The sequence below is a fragment of the Lycorma delicatula genome, chromosome 9 (assembly GCF_047948215.1).
Source record: "Lycorma delicatula isolate Av1 chromosome 9, ASM4794821v1, whole genome shotgun sequence".
NCBI classification, from domain to species: domain Eukaryota; kingdom Metazoa; phylum Arthropoda; class Insecta; order Hemiptera; family Fulgoridae; genus Lycorma; species Lycorma delicatula.
This window is the reverse complement of record NC_134463.1, coordinates 34,313,878-34,340,103: the sequence shown is the minus strand read 5'-3', so window position 1 is coordinate 34,340,103 and position 26,226 is coordinate 34,313,878. Positions and strand designations below refer to the sequence as shown.

The window sequence follows — 26,226 nt, the reverse complement described above, 5'->3', positions numbered from 1 at the left end:
TTTTATAATTTATATTACTTTCACTCAGAGAATAAAATTAAATTGTTTAAATTTTAAATAATTTTTATGAAATAATCTTTGAAATTTAAACAGGGACTCGTTCCATTTATTTATTCAACCCTCTTATTTATTTTTATTATTTCCTAGTTGGAGATGTTTTAGCGAATTATTTCAAAGCTGAAAAAATAAATATATGATTTGAAAAAAAAGTTTCAAATGAAATGAAATTTCATTTCGGCTTGGTTGGATTTCAATTTTTTGCTTGCTTTTTGAAATATTTTTTAAAAAAACAATTTTTTTAACATTTTTCAGGTAAATATAAAAATTTAACCGAGGAAAACACAGTTTAATCCATTGAGGTTTCAATACTGGGAGCCAACATTTTATATAACCTTCATGCTCAGCAGTATGCTCAGCATACTGCTGAGCATGAAGGCATTTCCTAGCATGAGTATTCCTTTCCTTATTCAAGTATTGAATAATAAATAATACATTATTTAATCATTAATCGTATTTGAATGGTTCGATGTTGTTCTACATTTATTTTTATTCTACGCTATCTCAGCATAATTATTAAATTCTGAATTTCTCCTGATTTTCGGATTCTACATTTCTGTTTAGCCTCCGGAATCACCGTAATATATTAATTCAGAGGATGAATGAGGATGATATGTATGAATGTGAATGAAGTGTAATTTTGTACAGTCTCAGGTTGACCATTCCTAACCCACCTAGTTGGTCTAGTGGTGAACTCGTCATTAATCAAAAAGTTAATTCAATTATACCAATTAATTAAACACAATTACAGCCTATAAATTTACCTGTATTTGAAAGTAACGTGTTAGAATTGCAGCATTATTTTAATATGTTTATTAATTTAATACATAACAGACATGACTTATCTAATATCCAGAAATTACATACCTACATTCTTCTTTAAAAACGAAGCTTAAGCTACCATTAAAAATCTCCCAATAACAAACGAAATTTATGTTATAGCTCTAGAATTGTTAGAATCACGATTTGACAACAAATATTTAACTGTATCTCATACTGCTAATAAAGCTCATAAAGTCAGATTCTATAAAAAGAGAATCGGTGGATAGTTTATCAAAAATTATTAATGAGATTTTCTCATGTGTCAATTCCCTCGAATCAATACAACTTCCTGTCAACACATATGAATTTACTGTCGTCCAATTTCTTTCATCCAAGTTTGATTAAAACACTTTCAAATTATGGAATGAGAAATTATCAAATGAAAGGTTTCCCACCTTTAAGTACTTTAACGAATTTCGTAATTCCAGACGACAACTTTTAGAAAATATTAATTTATTCACTTCAAACAAACAAATAAATATAGAAAACGAAACCTAATATTCAATGAATTATTTCTTAATCACAAATTTAATGATTCTAAATTAGAAAACAATAACTCTGAAATTAATACTTATTGTTTATCTAAAAAAAATCAGTCACAGAGGAAAACTGCTAGAGTTCATTTATTCATATCATGTGTTGGCAATGTAATGAAGAAAAACATATCCACGTAAGTCGATAATTAATCAATATTAGACAGTCTCACAGTAATAGACCTTTCAGCTCGTCACAGTAATAGACTTCCTGACATAGCCTCTGATACAGCCTGTTTCAATTTTTTTAACTTTAATATCTAATTCTTCATATCGTTTTTCTATTAATTGCATTCATTAAATTAATTATCTTCATAATTTATTTTTAATTTACTCCGTCAAGTTTAGTGGTCTCGTATCTAATTTTTTGTTACTTCTCTTTCTTTTTTTTATTTATTTGTTATTAATGTTTGTTTTTTTGGACTATATATATATATGGTGCTGAAATTAATGTTTTGTGATTTATAACTGAATTTGAAATGTCATATTTGACTTTAAGTTTGCTTGCAACTGTTTATTGTGTATTATTTATTTTGGGGGTTCCTTAAGGACCTTCTTATCAAGTGATTTTGTCAGGAAACTTACTTATGGCTCCGCAGGAGAGCCGATTGTAATTATATTTGTTACTAAGCAAAAAAAAAATTTACTCCGAAAGAACAATCGTATTAAATGTTTTTAAACTCTGTATTCATTGAAACTACTGTCAAATAAACACACCAATTTATACACATATACACACACTTACACATACAAATTACCAAAATTGTATATTAAGCTTTAATTTTTTTTGGTCAGAATAAGTTAATTATACTAATACTTATAAAAAATAGAAAATTTTTTGACCTCATGAAAATAAAATTTATAGGTATACTAGAAATAAAATGGCATATAATATTTCATTAAAAAAAATCACATTTAATTTAATTAAATTAGGTTAATAATATAAAAAAATAATAATAAAATTAGGACACAATTTATTATGTTGATTCTATTTTTGTTTCTTTTTGAGTGTAAAGAACAGGTCGTCGAACTGCAATAGTTGTATTTTTTTTTTTTTAAACTGGAATAACCACTACTTTTTTATTTCTAAGTTAATTATTGCCTACGTTTTTTTTAAAGAAATAATTGTTAGTAATTATTTCTAATTATTAAAAAAAGTTTATATATATATATATTCTCAAATCTACCAATAGCGAAGCATTGCCGGGTCTGGTAGTATATATATATATATATATATATATATATATTATATTATATTACATGAGCACAATTGAAAGTTTGATAAAACATTAACATAATGAGCATTAGGAAACTTCACAAAATTTAACCTTTCCCTTTTTCCCTGTTACTCTTTCTTCATTTTCCCTTTACCCCCTTTCCTTAAACAAAATAAATTTTCTCCCATAACTCGACTATTTGTAAACCGATTTAAAAAAAATATATATATCATTTTGCTCAAAATAAAAGGCTTAATATTTTATCAAAATATTTTAACATAAATTTTGATAAAACTAATATTTATAAAGATATTACTGGTTGAAAAATAAACTTGGCCGCCATTTTGTAATTTGAAAAGGTATTTAAGTTCTGATTTTTTGATAATTTTAAAACTTTATTATAAAGACGTTTACCAAATATTAATGTGATTTGTCTATCCGAACTTGAGATATAAATTATTATATAAAAATATCAAAATGTGGACAGGGAGAGAAGGAAGGAAAAACTTCCATTTTTTCTAAGGATATTTTTTGTTTAGTTTTACTAGTAGAATCCGAAAAAGTGTAGCCAGTCCACCATTTTAGAAACACTCTGTATTTAATAAAAGAATTTCTAGGTTTTATTTATGTTTTTCTATTTATTATTTATATAGTAGTGAATTTTGATAAGGTATAAATTGCGGTAAATATTTCGGGAGGGGGGTCATAAGAAAGCTACAGTTAAAACCTGGTAATGATTAGTTCAGCAGTTTTAGAGGTTATCAAGAACAAACGAAAAGACGTTGTCCATTTATATAATATTTAAATAATAAGTGAATGATATTACAATGGATATAATATTGTTCTAGACATTATATTGCATTAAAAATGTGTGTAAAAAACAAGCAATTTAAAATTTTGTTTTGTTCATTATAATGAGAATTAATAACATTTAAAGAAGAGTTAACGAACTTTGAACGTATGTTACCATATAATCATCTGGAATGATGTAACATTTAACAGATTATTAATTAATGTATTGTTAAATATATATTATATAAATAAAAACTTTTGTTTTTTTTTTCAAAATATAATTCTCAATATAAGATAACATTCATTAAAAATACTTCTTTTTGTATGTATTTTGTAAAATTATTATTTGTATTTTTATTTTTTTATTTTATTGATAAATAATCTTATTTGACGTCAATTAAATTAAAAAAAAAACAAAAAATAATTGTATTTAAAATGAAATGTTAATGTATTTCCAAATAAAAAATATCTATATACTTATATTAAAAATATTACATATATTTTAAGCTAAAAGAATAAATAAAAATGTTCCTAATCCAGGATTTATATAATCCTTCAATATGAATTTAGTTGAACAATAATTAGCTGTTGAGTTTCATAATTGCACACGGAATTGGAGAGAATTTTCCTAAGGAAATCTAATATACGAAGTGTTCCGGGACGTATTCCATGAATTTCAGGATACCAAAATGAGCAAAAACGTTCATATCCACGTAAATCCTATTTTGCTTTGTTTTCCTTTTGGATGCCAATTTTGATTTTCAACAAAAAAAAATTATTTCTTAGGAACGGGTAAACCTACTTTAATTAAATTTGGAAATCTAAGGGTAGCGTCTTGTTCTACAAAATAAAAAATGTTTAAAACGTCAGATTCAAAAATTTCAAAATGGCAGCCATCTTAATCTTCATCTTCAATATCTTTGTAATTATTTGTTTTATAAAATTTTTACTTATTACAAACTTTATTAAGCATTTATTTTCAACAAAATGACACTTTATTTGTAAAAATCTATCGACAAACTATCGAGTTATTGCAGACAATTAATGCGGCAGTACGCTTGCGGATCGTAATGCAAGCTTATAATTTTTATTAATTTACTATTATTATTTATTATTAATAATCTTTATTATATGTAGTGGAGGTGATAAAAACAGGCAAATAATTATCAGCTTGCATTACGGTGTGCAAGCATACTGCAGGATTAATTGTCTGCAATATCTATCTGTTTTGTTCGTTAACTGATTTTTACAAATAAGGTGACATTTTGTTCAAAATAAAATGCTTAGTAAATAATAATAATATTATTATTATTACTATTATTTATTTATTTACATAGTAACAACAGGCTTATACTTTCTAACATTTACAAGATGAATGACAAATTAATTTTTTAGCATGTGAAAAATGGTCATGCCTGACCGTGATTCGAACCTGGAACTTCTGAATGAAAGGCTGAGACGCTATGCTACGGTAATAAATAAATAATAATAATAATAATAATAATGATAATAACCTTCATTATGTATAAAACACAATTAAATTAATACATTTATTTTAATGGACATTGTAAGAAGGTACGGATCAGTAAAAAAAAATATAAATTTTATATTTAGGTAAAACTGCACAATTTTTTGCTAGTTAAAGCAAAAAATTATTATTATTTAATAATGATAATAATATTATTATTTCGGTGACGAGGTTGTCGAGACTAAGCCGGCCGCAAAGTACCTCGGTATGATGATTGACCGGAAACTCCCAGTCAACTCTGATGATTCCACCTGCTTTCTGAAGCTGTTCAGCAGCTTCGGAAAGCCGCCAACAAAGCTGCGAAAGCTAACCGCTCTCAGACGCCTCATGGCGAATGTTGGCAGATCGATGCATTCCATTCTGTTATACGGGGCGGATGTGTGGACCCAGGCATTAAGATTCGAAAGAAAAGAGAAGCGGCTCGCGCAGGTACAACGCACAGTGGCCTTGCGAGTCGCTTCCGCGTATTGGACGGTTTTCGAGCCTGCCGTACTGGTGGCTGGTGGTAAGGGAGTGGCAGGAGGCGACGGGCAGGCGAAGACCGGGAGACCATCGCCAAGGAGAAACGGAATCGCACGTTTCTCGCATGGCAAGAGACCTGGGATTACGAGACCAGAGGACGATGGAGCGTAAGGCTTATTTCTCTGGTCAGACCGTGGACGGTGTGGTGGCATGGAGAGGTGAACCACTACGTGACCCAGTTTTTAACGGGTCACGGGTACTTCAGTGCTTATTTTCATGTCATAGGGAAAGCGCCGTTCCCCAACTGCCTCTATTGCCCCGGTGTATGGTACGAGGTCAAGCACACCTTTTTCAAATGTGCTCGGTGGACGACAGATCGAGGGATAGTAGAGGGGGATCTCGAAGCGCTAAGCCCCCACAACGTGGTTGCGATGATGGTCCGTGACCTGAGAAGCTGGGAAAGTGTGGCTCGATTGGTCGGCAGCATTTTTAGGACCAAAAAGGGTGACCTGGATAGTCGTGAAAATTAAGTAGCGACCTACTCAGGCTAGGATAGCAGAACTCTGCCTGAAGCAATGTTTAAACGGTTTCGGGTCAAGTCCTGGTAGAAAGGGGATAGGTTTTAATCGATAGTCTGCTGATGGTGGTCGGATAATATTCCTAGTGGAAGCCCAACACTCCGTGCGTAAATGCATTTCACCTCTCTCCCCCAACAAAAAAAAAAAACACTTATTATTATATAAAAATTTTTTTACTTCTAATAAAAGACAAGTTACTTATTAATACAAACAGTTTAGTCGTTAGGAAAAACTTGTTTCTGGAGACGAACCACTGAGTAGAAATAATTAAGTTTGATATGCAAATAGTGGACCGGCAATGCTTCGCTATTCCTAAATTTGAATGTATGAATTAAATAAATTTTGAATTATATTTGACATATGTAATCTAGTTCGTTCATTTCATGGTGCTATTTCTTCCTCTATTTCACTTCTTCTGTATTCTCTCATTCTCTTGGTTCGAATTGCGTGTTAACTAATATTTTGTAGTTTGTCAATTGTTATTTTTAGATTATAAAAGTTTTATCTTCTATATAAGTATTAATATTATTATTTACGTTTTTTTTTTTAATTTTTGTAACTTACGAAAACAATGAAACGGACAATATTACGAAAACAATAAATTGTACAATATTAATTCACTATTAATATTATTACAAATCGTTGTATGTATAGATTATCATTGTCTATATCGATCGTGTCTACTATGTCAATATCGATTTCCTCAAACAGTTATTATGCGACAAATGTTTTGTCGTTTTAATCCTAGTAAAGGCAGTTACTTTTATACGGATTTGAATACTAGATTGTGGATACCGGTGTACTTTGGTGATTGGGTTTCGATTAATCACATATCTTGTACACGTCTTGTACACATGGAACTGTGTACAAGACTACAGTTCATTTACATTCATACATTTCGTCGTCATTCATCTTCGGAAGTAATATCTTACGGTGGTTCCGGAGGATAAACAGAAAAAAGAGAGGAGTATTTTGTTGTTTTGGATGGATTGTTATTTAAACATTTAAACGCTCTTGGGACAAATAATAATAAATTGTGAAATTTTTAGCGAAATCGGTTGAGTATTTTTTGAGTTATTAGGACACAGAGAACGAAGATTATCTTTTATTTATATAGTAGATTAAACTTAGTATTTCGGGGTAATTGTTACAAGTTCCATTAAATTTTGAAATAAACTTGTAACAATCAACTTAAATTACTTACAAAAATTATCTTATATTCTTTCTTCCTATGCCTGATAATGCTACTTACTCGTAGTTATATATAGCATTAGTTTTTAAAAGATTATTTAAGAATAAATGTTTAATTACAACTAAAAAAATAATTTATATATCCTATCCTACTAAAGACCTTTTTTATGTGTATTTGTGTGTCCCTCCCCCTTAGCTTACTAATGGAAAATCCGTATTCGTTAGTGCATGTCTCGTGGTCGTCAGGTGTATACTTGTGTTGTTACTATATATCGATATATCGCATATATGTCGATATATATGCGAAATATATATTTATAGTACATTTCTTTTTTATTTATGTGATTGTTTTTCTTCATAAAATAATGAACTATAACCAAAAGGTAGGCACCGGAATGTACCGATCACTAGCGAAAAATCCCGATTCGTTAGTATCAATTTGTAGAGTTAAATTTTTAATTCAACTTTCGTTATATATCATTCAAAAAAAAATAAAATACTTTTACACAAGAGGTAGTCAATTTTGGGCATCTTATAATCTCATTCCAAGAAGCCGCCCGCCCCGAGAGCCTGCAGCTAGTATGTATATACGTATATATATATATATATATATAATATCTTTACCGTTTATTGGTACAATATGTAAATATATATATATATATATATATATATATATATATGTAGTACTAATTAAAAATTACAGTAGTTTAAATGAAAAGTTTCTCTCGTACAAAGCCTGTTGCTTGCAACCCGTTAATAAATATTTTTATATTATTATAATAATAATAAAAAATATATTTGCAACTGAAAATAATAAATACGTTAGTATCGTAATAGTTTTGATAAAACGGAGAGGATGAGTCAAAAAAAATTCTACTTTTACCTTTTGTTAAAACAATATTTTTTCTTAATTGAAACATACATATTAAAATAGATTTTTGAAATTTATAAAAAAGAACAAAAAAAAAACAAAAAAAAAGGCCGACAGAATATTCTAAATTCTATTTAACGTTCAAATTATATTTCCGGGTAAACAATCAGAAAAGAGAATTTTTTTTGAAGTAAAATCTTCTTAAAAAATAAAATTACAACTCGTTACTCGTTTAAGAACGTTTTAACAATAAATAATATAGAATAGATGGAATTATAATTTGGTTAAAATGAAAATTTTTCATAAAATTTTTAAATAAAATCTTTTTTTCATTATGTTTATAAATTTCTAATCACAGTTTAAGAAAATGATACCTGGGAATCTTTGTTTAAATGACCTTGGTTTAAAAAAAAAACAGAAAAAAACGTAGTATAAACTGAAATTAAACAGCTATTCTGTTCAAATACTTTTTTAATTTCTGTATTTTTTTAAAATTATTATGACATATTAACATTTAACTGAATTTTATTTGTTTCTTTATCTGAACCACTTTTTTCCATACAATCTCGATGCAACTTTTTAAAAGTATTTACGTTTGTTTCAAAATCCCACAAATCTTTTCATAATTAGGTAATTAATAATAATTATTAATATGTTTTACGATAAGAAAATATTTAATTTATGTTGTCAAATTAACTTGTACTTAATATGTTGTCATTAAGTGTATATTATGTGTAGTTTATGTTTGTACTTGTTATGTTATTATTAATATGTTATCTAACAAGATTACAAAGTCGTACAGCAAATTATTATTATTATTATTATTATTATTATTACTATTTATTTACAACTATACTATATTTCAAACAAAATTAAAATTCCGTGAATAAATTACTGTCATTAAATGATAGAAAATTTATATATTTAATTGAATACAAATGTCAGAACAATGATTGTATTGAATAGTCATTGGCCTACATATAACTCATTATTATAAAGCTACTAGCACACCTGGCATTATATATATATATATAATAAAAAAGTCTGTTTGTGTATTTGTTTGTTTGTTTCGTAAATATCTCGACACCGGCCCCACCTAACGGGTATAGTTTTGGCAAAAATATTTCTTTTCACGTAACTAATATTCATATTCTGAATATGAACCAAATCGGTCCATAAATATGATTTTTCTAAATATCTCAACCCCAGCGCCATCTAGCGGGTTTATTTTTTTGCAGAGATAATTCTTTCCATGTAAGTAACATGTATTTTGAATATGAGGAAAATGGGACCAAAAATACAATTTTTCGAAATATCTCGACGCCAGCGCCACCTAGTGGGTTCAAACTAATTCAGAAACCTTCCCTGGCATGCGTCCAACCATTCTCCAAAGTTTCATCTCTATCAGATGAACGGTTTAGGAAGGCATAAGAGATATACAGACAGACAAACATTCATTTTTATATATATAGATTTTCTGCAATTACTATTTTCCTAATTATTATTATTATTATTACTATTTATTTACAACTATACTATATTTCAAACAAAATTAAAATTCCGTGAATAAATTAATGTCATTAAATGATAGAAAATTTATATATTTAATTGAATACAAATGTATTCAATTAAATATATAATTAAAATTTTCTTTTTAACTTATAGTATAGATTAAATTTTATTATATTATACAAAGAAACTTTCATTTATTTAATGTACATAGTTTTATGCAATAATTATAATTTTAACGATATTACGTTAAAGCCACATACACGTTTTATAATATCTATTATCCATTAGCAATTTATTTATTTATATCATTAACTGTACGTGTTAATAACTGTAAAATTTTATTTAAATTTAATTTACGACAAAAATTTATATAAAGCTCAAAATATATTAACATGGATACAAATCACAAAAATTTCAAATAGTTGCAATTTTTACTGACTGTTTGTAGAAATGTACGCTATTACTTTCGGTCGCATGGTGGGACTGGGAGGGTCTTTACGTTATATATATATATATATATATATATATGTTTTTTGGGGGTAATCCTATTTTATTACAATGCACGTAATTAATATTAAGCCAAATTGCTTTTTTTAGTACCTACTGTTCTAATATGATATCTGTAATTACTCGTACTTAGTACAAGTTTTTATAAAATATTACCGTAGGTAAAGTTATAGTGGAAAAAACATAACGAACTTCCTATGCTAAAATTTTTTAATGTTTAATCATGTAACGAAAATATTTAAATATTACTTCAGTTTTATTTTTAGGCAGCCCACTTTTTTTTTATTTAAATAACCCGAAACAAAATATTATAGAAAAATATATTAACAATATCATTTTATAAAATAACGATCAAACTGTTGAACCGATTTCCATTTTTAATAGAACAAATTATTTTCTTAAATTTTTCAAAAAAAATAAGTATTTTTGAGTTCACTGAAATTTTCTCAGCTTTTCAGACATTATCATTGAATGACGTACAAAAAATATAAATAATTTAACTACGCCTATTTATTTAAAAACAAAACATAATTTATCGATATAAAAATTAATTATTTAAACAATAATTTGTATTTTAAATTACTACTAACAAAATTAATTAAAAAAAAAAAAACATGATTCCGGCCAGGATCGAACTGGCGACCTTCTGCGTGTAAAGCAGATGTGATAACCACTACACCACGGAACCGTGGTTGTAGGGATGTGCTAATAGTTATATTTAAATGTAAGTTTACAAATAACAATGTAACAATTCCGAAGGTTTAGAAATTCACAAAGATTATTTGTCTGGTTTCACAATTAATACAGTAAAGTTAACGGAACTCATTAGATCATTCCTTTTTCATTTGTTTTAAATCAAAACTTTATTTATTTTGTGTTATATTGAAGTAAAAAATTCAGCAATACTACTTTGTTTTATTAATTATTTATGTATTAAAATAAAATTTTAAAGCAATATTTTGATTATAAAACTTTTTTTTGTTTTATTTAACTTATTTAATTATTGGTTAGTAATCAGTTTTTAATTGAAGATTTTTAAAATACATTATTACAAAAATATTCTCAGTGTACGTTTTAGAAACTGGGTAATTAACAATAAATTTTGAATTAATTAGCCTACTGTTCTATCGTAAAGTCAAGCTGTTTTTTTTTATTTTTCCTATTTATTTGTTAATATTTAATATGTTCAGAAGGTTACATCAGACAATATGATAACAATAAAACTAAAATTTCATTGTGTGTTCTAGTTTAAACAGAAACTTTGGGAAGTACAGAATTATGAATGGTCCGCTCAATATCTGATTTCATGTTTGTTGAGAATTTTAACACATAGATTTATAAGATTATCCTTTTTATTATAAAATAAAATTAATTGAAAAAGTAAATTAATAGTTAAGTCATTACATTAAAAAATATTTTATTTTAATTACTTCATTGTGGCAGTTTCTGCTACTTTATTACTTCCTTGTACGAAGTAAAGGAAGTATTGTAATTGCGAAAAATTTCGGTTTTAAGATTTCAACGGATATATCCATTTTGACCTTCCCTGAATCCATTTTGACTAGTTTCAAAGTGACGTCTGTACGTACGTATGTAAGTATGTATGTCGCATAACTCTAAAACGATTAGCCGTAGAATGTTGAAATTTTGGATTTAGAACTGTTGTAACATCCAGTTGTGCATCTTCCCTTTTGATTGCAATCGACTTGACCAAAAATATCCAAAAAAGCCCAAAATCTAAAAAATTTGGATTTTGGACCTTTTCTTAACTGCAGTAATATGCCCTCATTAAGATCTTTTCAACGATATATCATAAGTGGTACTTATTTTCCGTACTTCCAGAGTTATAACCAAATAAAATTTAGTACCACATAAGTGGTACTTATTTTCCGTACTTCCAGAGTTATAGCCAAATAAAATTTTAGTTAATGAAATATTTGGATCTTACGGGAAGATTCGAATCAGACTTCATCTCCTTTTTGTTTTAACATTTTTTTAAAATTTAAATATATTGATTTATTAATAATTATTAGCCTGTCATTGCAAAAAAAAATGTACGATGAATAATAATTCAAAAACAAACAAAAAAAAGAAAAAATATCAGATTAAAAAAAATATTAATGATATAAAATTTTATGTACTTTTCATTTTAAAAAAATTGTGTATGTAATTTCATAGACTTTTTTCTTTTTTTTAACCTCTTGGACCACCGGATTGCACAGTTGAAGTTATTTCTACAAAACTTTACTTATTTAAAAAACCTTTTCAAACAAAAGATTTTACTATAAAATTTTCATTATTGCTTAGTATTAGAAATTTGCATATTAATTATATATATATATATATATATATATATATATATATCCATACGAAAAAAATTAGGGGAATTAATAATCCGTATTTTTCCATTTCACTTAGCTTAATAATACATGGTAGTTTTACAAAATTTGTTTTATTCTTTTCTTACATCTGATTCAGGCTTCTTGTTTTACAATTTGTTTGTGCCCAGCTTTTTTTAAAACTGGGAGCATTGCTTTTTTTTTAAAAAAAGAAGAAAATAAAACTTAAAAAAGTAAAACCTTCTTTAAAAATAAACCGCGGTGTATCTTTATCATCGATTTCTTAAAATTGAAATTTAAAGAAAAATTAAAAAACTGCTAATTTTAATTGTTTATAAAATATAATTATAGCCGATTTTTAGTAATTAAAAATAAGATTAAAAATCAGATTTTAACTGACTAAACTGAGTTTTAATCAACTGTGAAGAGCATGGTACAATATGAAAAAAATGTTAACAATACCTTGATATTCAAATCAATCGGAAAACTAAGTTTTTTTTACTTGTTTCCGACGGAAATTTTATTAAATAAGATAATTCATATAATTTTATTTTCCTTTATATATTCTAATCATTCCAGAAAAATCAGGTCGTGAGAAATCCAGTTTACCTAGGATGCAATTATGTTTTTGAAATGTTTACAAATTTCTGAATGTTTTATACATTATTAAGATCTGAGACTTTCAAAATAATTGTTAAAAAATAAATTTTCAAAAGTTTTGATTTTGATTGAACAGTTCACACATACATCGCTTGATTTAGACGATCCTCGATTTTAACCGAGTTCAAAAAAGGAGATTATACATTCGACCCGTATATATTTTTTTATGTTCGTTCACGCAAATTGTTTCCTATTAATCCGATTGAAATATATTTTGTTGCAAACGATGCATCGGCTTTCGCGGTGATACCATGAAGTTGATAAAATCTTTTCGACACAAAAAAAAATCGGTCTGAAAATTGACAAAAAAACCTTTCGTCATCCGGCGGGTAGGTAAGGACAGTCGGAATCCTGATATTCTATATGTAAGCGTCAAAGTTAGATGATGTAATATAGTATTCTGTAAGGCAGGTAATGTGAGTTTCTGCACAAGATATGTATAACACCGTCAATAAAATCATAAAAAATCGAGATATTTCATCTTAAAACTTTCACACGCAGTATACATTATTTATAATAACTAGCTTCCAGTCGCAGTTTCGCCTGTGCTTTATGGTTACTTGCGTTTCCCGTAGCGGTACATTTTTTTATTTTATGTTTTTTAGTCAAGTAACCGGAGACAGGTGCAGACACTCATACATAAAGAAACAGTTGCAATGGTTGTGTTGGTTAAGCCATAGCGCCGTATAACTTCGCACCCCTTAAAAAAATCGTAATTTTAAAAAAACCGAAAATGGGGTTTTAATATTTATCTGAAGGGCATTTGCAAGCACAAATCTACTTAATATCTCGTTTACTGTAGTCAGGATTGGGTAAATTTATAATTATTGTTCAAAACCTTTTTTATCTTTCTTACTCCCATTTCAAGGTCGAATTTTAAAAAATCTATATATTCGTTACAGTGTGTTTCTAAAATGATGGGCTGGCTATACTTTTTCGTACTACTTGTAAAATAAACCAAAAACTTCCTTAGGAAATAAGGCAATTGCTCCTTCCTTTCTCTCTAACCGCCATTTTATTATTTTTATATAAAAATTTATATCTCAACTTTGGATAAACGAATCACATTAATATTTGGTAAGCGTCTTGGTAATAAAGTTTTAAAATTAACAAAAAATCAGGACTTAAATACCTTTGTAAATTAAAAAATGGCGGCCATCCGCCAATCCGTTGTATCGCCTTAAATATTAGTTTTATCAAAATTTATGTACTAAAATGTTAAGCCTTTAATTTTGAACAAAATGACATTTTATTTTTGAAAATTAGTTTACAAATAGCGGAGTTATGGCAGAAAATTGATGTTGTAATTATATATTTGTTTTCACGTCCTTCACTTTACGTTCACTTCGATGAAATATTAATTGTTTTTATTTATTGATAATTCTAGTGTTTTAAATAAGTATCAAATTAAGTAATAATTTTCTCACAATAATAGACCTAATAATTATGACACAAAATTACAACATCAATTTTCTCTCATAACTCGACTATTTTTTAACCAATTTTCAAAAATAATATGACATTTTGTTCAAAATAAAAGGCTTAATATTTTATCAAATAACATAAATTTTGATAAAAATAATTTTTTTGGAGATATAACGGATTGAAAAATAAACATGGCCGCCAGTTTGTAATTTGCGAACATATTTAAGTCCTGCTTATTTGATAATTTTAAAACTTCATTACCAAGATGCTTACCAGATATTAATGCGATTCGTCTATCCGAACTTGGGATATAAATTGCTATATAAAAATAACAAAATGGCGGGCAGGGAAGAACGAAGGAGAAATTGGCATTTATGTAAGAATATTTTTTGTTTAGTTTTACAAGTAGAATCCGAAAAAGTATAGCCAGCCCACCATTTTAGAAACACTCTGTACACACACATGTGTATATATAATATTGTAGTAGAAATAACGAAGATGGACCACTGAATGTAAAAATAGGGAAGAGAAAAGATTATGGAGGTAGAAGAATTTTGTTATTTGGGAAGTAGAATTACTAAAGATGGACAAATCAGGAGCGATATAAAATGCCGAACAACACAGGCGAAACGAGCCTTCAGTCAGAAATATAATTTGTTTACATAAAAAATTAATTTAAACGTCAGGAAAAGATTATGAAAGTGTATGTTTGGAGCGTAGCTATATATGGAAGTGAAACTTGGACGATCGGAGTACCTGAGAAGAAAAGATTAGAAGCTTTTGAATTGCGGTGCTACAGGAGAATGTTAAAAATTAGATGGGTGGATTGTCACCTTATCCTCCTTATAGGCCACATATTAAGGCATCCTGGAATAGTCGCTTTAATATTGGAGGGGCAGGTAGAAGGAAAAAATTGTGCAGGCAGGCAACGTTTGTAATATGTAAAACAAATTGTTAAGGATGTAGGATGTAGGGGGTATACTGAAATGAAACGACTAGCACAGCTCAAATCCTGTTCACAATTCATTAAAGTTTTTGCTTCAACCGGCAAACCTCTTCACTACTACTATATACATTTCTAATTTTTTTCCGAGATGAAATATATCCAAAAACCTTTTCAAGTATGTCAAAAATCATGGGTAAAAGTTTATTAGCGATAAATCGGGTATCATTTTTGTTTATCCCGAATAAATAAAAACCTCTTCCTTTTTGTATAATTGTATAGATATACAGCGTTGATAGAGACAGTGGGATCTCATAATTATATATAAATTCATCACTTTACATGATTTTGATGTCGGTTCCATTTTTTTTTTTTTAAATAATAATTATATATTTTATAAGTTTATATCAGCCCCAGTTGAGTTATTTTTTTATTATGGAATACATGAAATTGTTTAAAGAACAGTTTTTTAAAGGACTTATTATTTGGTTTCCTACTTGATGAAAATCATTTTAAACAAACTTTCAAAAAATGTATAATTCCATTACTCTTCTAAATGCATTTTAATAATATCATGAATAAACTCTTGATTAACTATTTATTTTTGCCTTTAATAATTTTAATAAATTTCAATATTATTTTCTATTTTCAAAATTAAGTTTCCGACTTTAAAAAAAATTATATTTTTAACTATTCATAATGACAAATTAATTTCAAAATATTAACGTATAATTTTTTTTTTGTTATTATATTATATAAAAAAAATATTATTCTTTTATCTTATATATATTAAAAATATTTTCTTACTCATTTTTTTTTATCTGTATAGAGATTTTTTTTATATTCAATTTTGATAATAATAAATGTATGAGAGAATTATAATAACAGATCACAGTAATGTTACATCATATGATGAATAACTAGTGCTGTGATTGGTCAATTCTATTTCAGATAACATGAAATTTTTAGTATAAAACCTGCATACCAGCAACAGAAAATTATATTACTATTTTTTGGTAAGTAGAAACACGCATTATTATACATATTAATCATTTATATATATATATATATATATATATATATATATATATATATATATATATAATAACCCATATTATATATATATATAATATGTTAAAATTAATATATTTTATTAATAATATTTATTATTAATACAACGTAACCTAATTTATTAAGTTTTTTTTTTTGTTTTAATTATACAATATACATATTTTTTAAATAAATTAGTAAACTATTTTTCAGTTATTTATTAATAATGGTTATGTTAATTAATATTAATTATCAGTCGAAAGTGTTATCAATTAGCTTATAACAAACGTATTACTATCAAATTATTACCCACTCGGATTTTCATAACTATCAATGTTTTGAAGTGCTCTTATACGAATATATATATATATATATATATAAACAAAATTTTTAATTATTTTATAATCCATATATATATATATATAATAAAATAAATCTTTTTTTTCAATATTTGTCCTAGCCTTTTTTTATGACTGTGATGTATTTAAAGCATCTAAAACACCAATCGAAGTTACTTTCTTTGAGAGTAATGATGTTCAATATACAGTAAATCTCTGTGATGAACAATGTGTATTTTGTAGGGCTGAATGTTAAATACACGTTAAAGGCTTGGTATGCTGATATATCTCAGTACATTTGATTGAAGAAACAAACAGGAAACCATTCTCTCCTTTTTATGTGTTCGTTTCTATTCTCATTTTTATCTTAGTAATAGTTTAAGCTATAATTTAATATGAAATTTGATATGGTTGATATTTTAATTTAAGAAAAATCATTTTAAAAATCAATTATTTTCTGTTTTATAATATAATAAAATGTTGGGGTAATATCTAAAAAGTCATATTACTCACAGTTGAAACTTATAAAAAATGTTCTCGTTCGTGTTTTATAGTTTATTAAAATATATCATTAAAACTATTGTTTGAAAAAAATATAATTAAAAGAAATAATTTATAAAAACAACCCCTATTTCAAAATTGTATATTTTTATTACATTTTACTACTCCAACTTTTCAACTTGAAAGTTTTTAATAAATGAATTAAAATTAAAATTGAAATATTTTAATAAACTAGTTCAAATAAACGAGTTATTTTTAATAAACGAGTTCTAACGTTCAAATCCTAGTAAAGGAAGTTACTTTTAAACGGATTTGAATACTATTTCGTAGATACCAGTGTTCTTTGGTGATTGGGTTCAATAACCACATATCTCAGGAGTGGTCGATCTGACCTGAGAATGTAAAAAACTATACTTCATTTACATTCAAACATATCATCCTCATTCATCTTCTGAAGTAATACCTTACGATGATTCCGGAGGCAAAAGAGAAAAAAAATTATATAGAGTAAATTTGAAATTATTTTTTTCTTTTATATTTACCGAATTTTAAAATAAATTTTACTTGAAAGGACAATTTTTTTCTCCCAAAAAACAATACCGGAACGCCCCATTATACATGATTTAAACATCATAACCAAATAGTTGTAGAAAATTTAAAATAAACAGAAAACATTCCCGAAAATATTATAATCATATCTATATTAATAAACATCCTATACTAAGCTTGTTATGATACAGAAGAATGAAATTGATTGAAGAGGATAAAACTTCCAAATAAATATACCAAGCCACCAAAATGCAATTGATATTCAACCTTACAAATGACACCATTCTATTCATTGTACTTCATAAAGACTGGTTTTATAATGAACATAATTACTTTCAGAGAAAGTAATTCTATTTAATAATACTTCAGATTCTTACATATATTATAACCATAATACATGTAAGATTAGGCTAAGATAAGTAAAATAATATTAAGCAACATATTAATATTTTGCTTTTAATTGGGGAACAATGAATTTTACATAACATTCCTTTAGCAGAATAGTTTTTGTTTTTTAATTTTTAATCAATAATTTTTTTGATATTTTACTTAAAAATATTTTAAAGAATTTAATACAAATTTATAATCAGGGTTTTATTAAGCTATAATTTTTAAGATTACTAAATGATAAAATAATCCAGAATTAATTATATAAATAACAAAAAAAATTATTATATTAATTGGAGATGAGTTTATTTTTGTTATTATGAAAGTTTTCCCACTATATAATACCTTTAAGAGTTATTGACAAAATAATGCAAAGAAAAATTCGAATTTTGAAATCAGATATTCGGTATTCAATCTTTGGGAGTAAAAAAAAATATTTACCAAATAATGAATTTTGGATTTTTTTTTTGACTGTATTTTATTATAATTTATCTTAATTAGAAAATCTTAATAAATGTTCTTTTAATTATAATTATCTAGTAAGAATAACAAAAATTATTTATTTATATATATATATTTTTTTTTACAGATTATTATCGAAGTACGCAAACTCAAAACTCAACCATGGGCAAGGAAAGGAACTGCGTTAACATCGCCGTTGTCGGCTCACTCTGGTAAATTAAAATAATTTTTTTTATTAATAAATAAACTAACAATAAAATAATCAAATTTTTTCCAAATTTTATTGATTAATATGAATTGCTATAAAAAAAAAAACTTAATTGTGTAAGTATATCTTTAGATAAAATAAATTAGGATATTACTTTTAACAATTAAAGAAAATATAGAAATTTTTTTCCGCTTTTGTATCGAATAATTACTTTTTTAAATATCTTTACCCGAACCGATTTTTTTTTTATTGTAAAAACACTTTTTTGTAGATTTTAAACTACTTGAAAATAAATTTCAAACATTTTTCATAATTGGTTAAAACAATTTATAGATATTTATTTCGTAATTTTATTATGTGGAAACATTATTTTTTTTATTTTTTATTTTTTTTTTTGGATACTTATTTTCATAAAATTATTTATTTATCCAATAAAATAATAAATTATAAAAAAAATGATAAATCAGATGATTATTTTAGTTTGTTTGATTATTCAGAAATTATAGATTCAACCTAATTTTGTTCTGAATCAAAAAATGTTCATTCTTAATAGAATATTAGGTTTAAATAAAAATAACTCATACATGAGAAAAAACAAATTTACAGTAATCAAAATCACGAGACTTAAACAATTCATAAAAAAAAAACAAAAGATTAACTTTATTAAATTAAAATTAATTTTTAATTTCAATTTTTTTTTATTCAATTGCTTGTTCTGTTTTGTTAACCATTTAATTTTATTTTTCTCAATACCTATTTTACGTTACCATTTAACTTCTTCTTTTATTTTTGTTCTTAACGGTTAATTTCCGAATTGCTTGTACTTTATTATAATTACTTATTTATTCGACATAATTTTTATTGTACTATACATGCTTTATATGTAAATTATTTATACAGTAGTTTCCACTTACCAACAATCTTTAATAGTAATGTTCGAGCGCTTTCAGGCTATTAATCCATCCTCAGGAACAATGATGTGTTATACATTATAATTATTTACTTCACATATCATTAATCATACTATTGAATTTTATAAAAATATAAATATAACAATTGATCGTCAAAAGGTAAAATAAAGTTAACGTTATCCGTAATATCACTACGAAGGTCTCAATTGTATTCAATTTATTTATAGTTTTATTGTTCATGAAACAGATTGTAAATAAAGCAATACACTCAGAAAAAAAAATAAAAAGATTTACCCGTTAAACACTCTCTCTATACATTGAATAAATAAACAAACAATTTTAAATTATAAATATAAACCATAGAGTAGTGAATTAGGGAAATTTTATTTTCCCTAATTGTAATATCTGAGGGAAAATTTGACTACAGATAAAAATTTCACCCTCTTGTTTTCTTAAATTTCGTGACATTATACGGTCCAGTGACTGCTAAAAAGGAAATCCTTACTATTATCTACTTTTATCGATGAGAGTAAGTGAATGAGCAGATATGTCATCTACTTACAATTTTTATGTAAATTTTATCTAAGAGAAAATATTTTTTTTTCATACGGATTCAAAATAAAAAAATTAAAAGAAGTTGATTTCATAGAAATTCTTATTTCGATATATTTAAAAGAACATTATTTTTATTTTTTTAATACTATACCTTACTCTAAAAACAATCGGGATAGTTCAAAATTTTTGTCACCGGTTTTTTTTTAATGATATAAATTTTAATGATTTTTATTTCAAAATATTTTCAATTAACTCACTTCATTGGGAACTTCCAGTCCTATAATTAATTTTCGATTATATGTTGTAACTTTTTTAAATTTCATGAAACTTTTGGACAATTTATTACCGAAGACTTCGTTTAATTTTAGAAAACACCATATGTTAGGCTCCAAATGAAAAATTTCTATAATAATCTCTTTCATCATGTCATTAAAAATACAAGAAAACTTACAATTCTCAATAACTAAAATTTCAATCTTCTAAACAGAAAAATTCACAAATTTTCAGTTAGTATTGAGTAAAAATATTTAAAGACTACTATTTATTTTTTTTTTTCACTAGCATCCTGTCGCGGCCTCGACCCTGTCGCGTTTAATTTTTTTGTTTTTAGTCAAGTAACCGGAGTCAGGTACATAACAGTAACAGTATCTGCGTTGGTTGAGCCGCAGTGATGCTAAAAAATCGAAGTTCTCGAAAATGTTTTTTTTTTTTTTTAAATTATCGGAAGAGTATTTAAAAGCCCAAATTTATTAAATATCTCGTTTAGCGTAGTTAAGAAATTGTGAAAATTTGCAACAATTGTTCGACATTTTTTTTACTTTCTTCACCCTTTTCAAGTTCGAACATAGAAAACCTACCTAGAAATTGGGTTTTAGATATTCAAATGAAAATTACTTACACCAAAAATCAAGTTGATATCTTCATTTATTATCTAGAAATTAAAAAATAGCTGTGCTTCAAAAAAAAAAATTCAAAAATCCATTTTAACCCTTTAAACTTGGAAAAAATTAGAAATTGGGTTTTAGATATTCACATGAAGATTATATTCACCGAAAATCAAATTGATATTTTCATTTTTTACCGATAAATTAAAAAAAATAGAAAATTTCATTATTATTCCATTTTAACCCTTTAAACTCGGAATTACAAAAACTTCTTAGTAAACACTCCCGACACAAATAATAATAAATTTTGAAATTTTCAGTGAAATCGGTTATGTAATTTTTGAGTTATTAGAGCATACACAAAACGAAGATGTCTTTTATTAATCTGTATATTGATAAAAAAGTATCTGCTACTAATACATTTAAAAAATATAATTTTTAATTTTTTAATTGCATAAATGCAATTAAAACCCTGAACGGATTGGAATCCCAGTCAGGCACGGCAAACTGTTTTCACCTGACTAATGACCATAGTTGTTCATTCCCTCTCTCTCATACCACACACGCGCGTGCGCTCTCTCTCTCTCACACACACACACACACACACACACGTACATACACAAATACCATTCATTGATGTAAATATTAATAAAAAATATCTTTACTACATATAATTTTTTGTATCTGTTACAGAATTATTGGTTTAAAATAAGATTTCCTGAAATGAATTAAGATGATTATGGACACGGAATGACGCCTCAACGACTAAAAAAAAACTAAAAAAAAATTACACTCTTTAAATGTAAATTCACATACCTTTCTACAATAAATTTCAAAATTTTACAGTTCATCATTTAATTATGTGTACATTTTACTTATTTAATTATCTCTAACCTTATTATTATTTCCTTGATCAGTAATCTCCTTATTCTAATATTAAAATAATATGTTTATTATATTATGTTAATATTTACGTAATTAATTTTTAACTTGTAATTACATCCATACATGAGTGGTTTTGTGTGTGTGTGTGTGTGTGTGTGTGTGTGTGTGTGTGTGTGTGTGTGCGCGTGTATGTATGTACACGCACACGTACACACACTCTCAATGTTGTCAAATATGTATTAAATTTTTAGTTATCTCTTTGCGCTATAATTTCTAGTCCTATTGTGTTACGTAATTTTTAAAAAAATATTTTCTCTCTCTCCTTGATATCACTTTTTTCTTCTTTCATAATTTTCTTCTATTTCTGTTCTAGTTTAACTCTTTTTTTATTATTTTTTCTTTAGCTTAGTCAGCTTCTCTTCCGTTCACTAATACTCTTGTGTTTTTTTTCATTTTTTGGTTTGTTTTTCTGTTTACTTTATTCTAAAATAAAGTAGCGTTCTCTGTTCTTTTCTGCGTTTTTTGTGGTTATTTTGTTAGTATTTTTAAGTTTATCAAGTTAATTTCGTTAATTACATTAATACTAAAGATTATTGTAAATTTTTTTGTGGTATGCACAGAAAAATTCACAATTTTTCAGTAACGATTGAGTAAAGAAATTTATGCATATTATTTTTTTCTATTATTATTATTATTATTTTCACGAATATGTTGCTCGGATTGTCAATAAAGGACGCTGGGACCTTGGTCTTGTCCTTTGGATTTGTGGACGGTTTAACAATATTTCCACTTGTAACCTGCTGTACAAATCTTTGGTGAGTACACCAAATCTTTGTACTGCTTGTACTGCTGTACAAATCTTTGGTGAGGAGTCGCTTGGAGTACTCGACCACGGTGTGGAATAGTACACGAGCTTTTTCCTCTGATCTGGTTGAGGGTGTTCAGAATAGGTTCTTGAACCGGATGCGTTTTAAGTTTGGAGATTGTTTTGTTGGCGCTAGTAGAGAGGATATGTTGAGACGATTAGACCTTTCCAGGTTATCTGATAGAAGAACGTACTTTGACTTGGTTTTCTTTTATAAAGCTTTGCACAATAAACTTCCGATGCGTTACCGAGCATTTTGTCTCCGATCGAGCGGTGTACCAGTGTTGCAGTGGAGTTCCAGGATAAGCTAAGCTTTTGGGAAAATTTTTAACCTTCATTAAATATTTGAGAGAGTTACGTGGCGATGGATTATTGTCCTTGGTGTAATGCTCACTTTCATGATTTTAGAATTATTGTTGTTTTTTTGAGGATTATAACTTGTTTTATTTGGAATGTATTAGTAATATTGTGTTTTTGTTTTTGTATGTTTTCATCTATATGTATTTATTATCACTCCATAGCTACCGTTTTTAAAGTTCTAATTATTATTTTTTTGTATTTGACTGTATCATTATTATTATTATTATTATTATTTTGTTTTGAATATTGTATTTTCAATTTATATGTGGGTTGTTGACTTGTGGCTGTTCTTTTGTGACTTTATGTGATATTGTGCAACATATAAAGGTTTTGTGTAACTGTTCTGTCGCACAAACAAAGCAAATAAAAATAAAAAATTGATTAATTACATCGGTAAAACTACATTGTATCATCTATTAACAAATTAAAAAAACATGTTTTTACATTTTATTCAGCGATGTAAATGCTAGTAAAAAATATTTCTACTAAATTTGTTTCACTCGCTTTCCACTGTTAACTCACTGCATGTATGGTTTGCTTGGCATTTCTCCCGCCACCACCCCTTTCGGTCGCCCTAAAGCATAAAATCGAATGTCTGTGCCACAAACGGCTACAGAGCCTCGAAAAAGTTTAACGACCAGTGTCCTAACTAGCTCCTAGAGCAAACCTAAAAGCGTAACCGGAATGAGCGTGGTACCATCCATCACTCGCTTGCGTGTCCCACCGACCACTTGTCATATATCACTAAAATAGGTAGGCGCACCCCGTCAACTACTAAACATATATGACTATCAATAATTAAATTTATCTCGTCAAAAAAAGTAATTCGCTGCCACGCCTAGGCCGCTGAATTCCAGCAAGTACCTGTTCACCATTAAAGTGCTTAGAGTCTTAATCTGGCTGGTAGCCAGCCGTATCTCTCGGTTAGCTTCCTACAGCAGCGCGGTAGGAGTCTTTTCCCTTAGGCAAACTACTGATGTCGGTTGAACAAAGCAATCGCATCAAGAAACTCCCACACGGTCCGACAATGCGGCTCTCGCCATATTGACTCGCCGCTTGTGAGTGGCCAATTTTTCCCTTGGCCTGAGTTCTGGCCCCCCTAAGAGGTGGGCAGTCGAATATCATGTGTTCGTTCGACTGGACCTCTCCGCAGACGCACAGCTCATCAGCTGCCAGGCGCAACCGAAACAAATATTGGTTTAAATTTACATGGTTGAAGATAACTCGGGCTCCCGTTGCCCTTAAAAACGTAGGAGTGGCATTTCAGGTTTTAAGAAAACGGGGTAAAACACAAAAAGGTTATGTCGGGAAATACACTTTTTTACGTTTGAATAAAATAACTTATTAATTTATCAATAAATAAAGAAAATATTCTAGTTGACTTTGTAGAGAATCTAATTCTGAGAAAATTGATATAAATAACGTCTATTAAAATTAAACACAAATTTGTGAAGTTCAACTTTAATATAATTTTGACAACAGACAACATACTTCAAGTTGAGGTCATGTAGACTGTGTAGTGAAGAATTTTTAATACACATTTTTGCAGGAGTCACATTGGTGAATGACTTGATACTTGATACTTGTGTGCAGGGTCTACCGGTTAATCGAACGTATGTAGTGCGTTGTAATTTGAAAATCAGTGCGTTCCTGACTGCGAAATAGTGAGAGCGTCGGAAATGAAAAGTCGGTCTTCTTGAGCAGAACTGTGCAAGTCTTTTTTCTGTACATCAGTTTAAATTAAGATGATTAATAAACCTCAATTTTTAGTCATACCTTTTTATCTTTATCCTTATCAAATTTTTAGTGTTTTGGTAATTATTTTGGGGCGTTTTAAAAAACAATTTTATCTTCATCAATAGTAATTGTATTAAAAAAATATTTTTGTTCCTTATAAAATCTCAAACTTAGGCGTGTCGTCTTCTTTTTGGATTAAAAGTAATTTGCATATTTCTAAGTGAACAAAGTTATGGAATTCATAGGGTAAATTTGTGTATTACCATTTCATAATTACAATTGAATGAATAAATTAACTTTAATACATACACACACGCACGAACGCGCGCGCAGAGAGAGATTATATATATATTAGCCAGGGAGCTTCCACTTCACCACCGCAAACCTCGCTTTACCATTCCCATCTAGTCATGACCCGCATAGTGTTTGCTACGTTTATTTTTATGACAATAATACTGATAAATTACAATTAAAGTACTCAGGCTTTACAGAAACCTGAAAAAGCTAAATTACAAAAGACAAAATAGTAGTAACTATGTAACTAAAGTACACAGACTAGAACAATTTTGACTAGGAAAATTTCACAACTTATTTCTGTTGCCATGGTAACAGAAATTAATCTAATTTTAATGACTAATTTTTTTTCACACCCAAGGGGTCTAGGGCCTCAGTCTGTAACTTTTCTGGGATAATACAACGTAGCCTGTAGCCTGCAAATTTGAAAGCAGTCGGTCGGTCGGTTCTTCTGTGATGCGAGGATATACAAACAAATAGATAGACAAGCAAACAAACTTTCTGCTTTATATAAGATATATATATATATATGTGTGTGTGTGTTGTGTACGTGCGTGCACGCGTGTTTTCGCGCGCACGTGTATGAATTTATGGCAAACAGAACCTGATTATACACGCCTACACGCTCACCCAGAGAGAGAGAGAGCGAATAAGAGAGAGATAATACGTATCTATACAGTTAACTCACTGCTCAGAATAGATTTTAGAAATGATTCGACTTTAAATTTAACGGTTCCATGAATGTTTTGGTAAAATAGAAAATGTTAGATTAAAAAAAACTAACGTTCACGCTTTTGGTATAA

The 26,226-nt window shown here is 27.5% G+C and overlaps 1 long non-coding RNA gene and 1 other non-coding gene across 2 annotated transcripts; one reads left to right on the top strand and one right to left on the bottom strand.

Moving 5' to 3' along the window:
• Window positions 1-10,685: 10,685 nt before the first annotated feature.
• On the bottom strand, window positions 10,686-10,758 carry TRNAV-UAC (transfer RNA valine (anticodon UAC)). Its single transcript has one exon. It is a non-coding gene; the product is annotated as a tRNA-Val (tRNA).
• Window positions 10,759-18,722: 7,964 nt separating this feature from the next.
• LOC142330144 (uncharacterized) lies at window positions 18,723-22,140 on the top strand. Its single transcript, XR_012757702.1, has 2 exons — window positions 18,723-18,936; window positions 21,976-22,140. It is a non-coding gene; the product is annotated as an uncharacterized LOC142330144 (long non-coding RNA).
• The last annotated feature ends 4,086 nt before the right edge of the window (window positions 22,141-26,226 follow it).